The sequence below is a fragment of the Juglans regia genome, unplaced genomic scaffold (assembly GCF_001411555.2).
Source record: "Juglans regia cultivar Chandler unplaced genomic scaffold, Walnut 2.0 Scaffold_1723, whole genome shotgun sequence".
In the NCBI taxonomy this organism is placed as follows: domain Eukaryota; kingdom Viridiplantae; phylum Streptophyta; class Magnoliopsida; order Fagales; family Juglandaceae; genus Juglans; species Juglans regia.
Genome location: NW_023347932.1, coordinates 1 through 264, shown reverse-complemented (window position 1 = coordinate 264; position 264 = coordinate 1). Strand labels below are relative to the sequence as shown.

Sequence of the window (264 nt, the reverse complement as noted above, 5' to 3'; positions counted from 1 at the left end):
GATGGGTGCGATCATACCAGCACTAATGCACCGGATCCCATCAGAACTCCGCAGTTAAGCGTGGTTGGGCGAGAGTAGTACTAGGATGGGTGACCTCCTGGGAAGTCCTCGTGTTGCACCCCTCATTTTTGTTTTTTCCGCCTTGCGAGATAAATTGACAAGAAGGACCACTCGGGAGTGGATTTTTGGGAAAATCTCGCCCTGCCCATCGCGTAGCCATGGGTTTGGATCAGATCTCCGTTTGGATTGGGATCGGAAGGACGC

At 52.7% G+C, this 264-nt stretch overlaps 1 non-coding gene across 1 annotated transcript; it reads left to right on the top strand.

Annotated features, from left to right (window-relative positions):
- The first annotated feature begins 3 nt into the window (after positions 1–3).
- Positions 4–122, top strand: LOC118345212. The gene has a single exon (XR_004798812.1). It is a non-coding gene; the product is annotated as a 5S ribosomal RNA (ribosomal RNA).
- Positions 123–264: the final 142 nt, after the last annotated feature.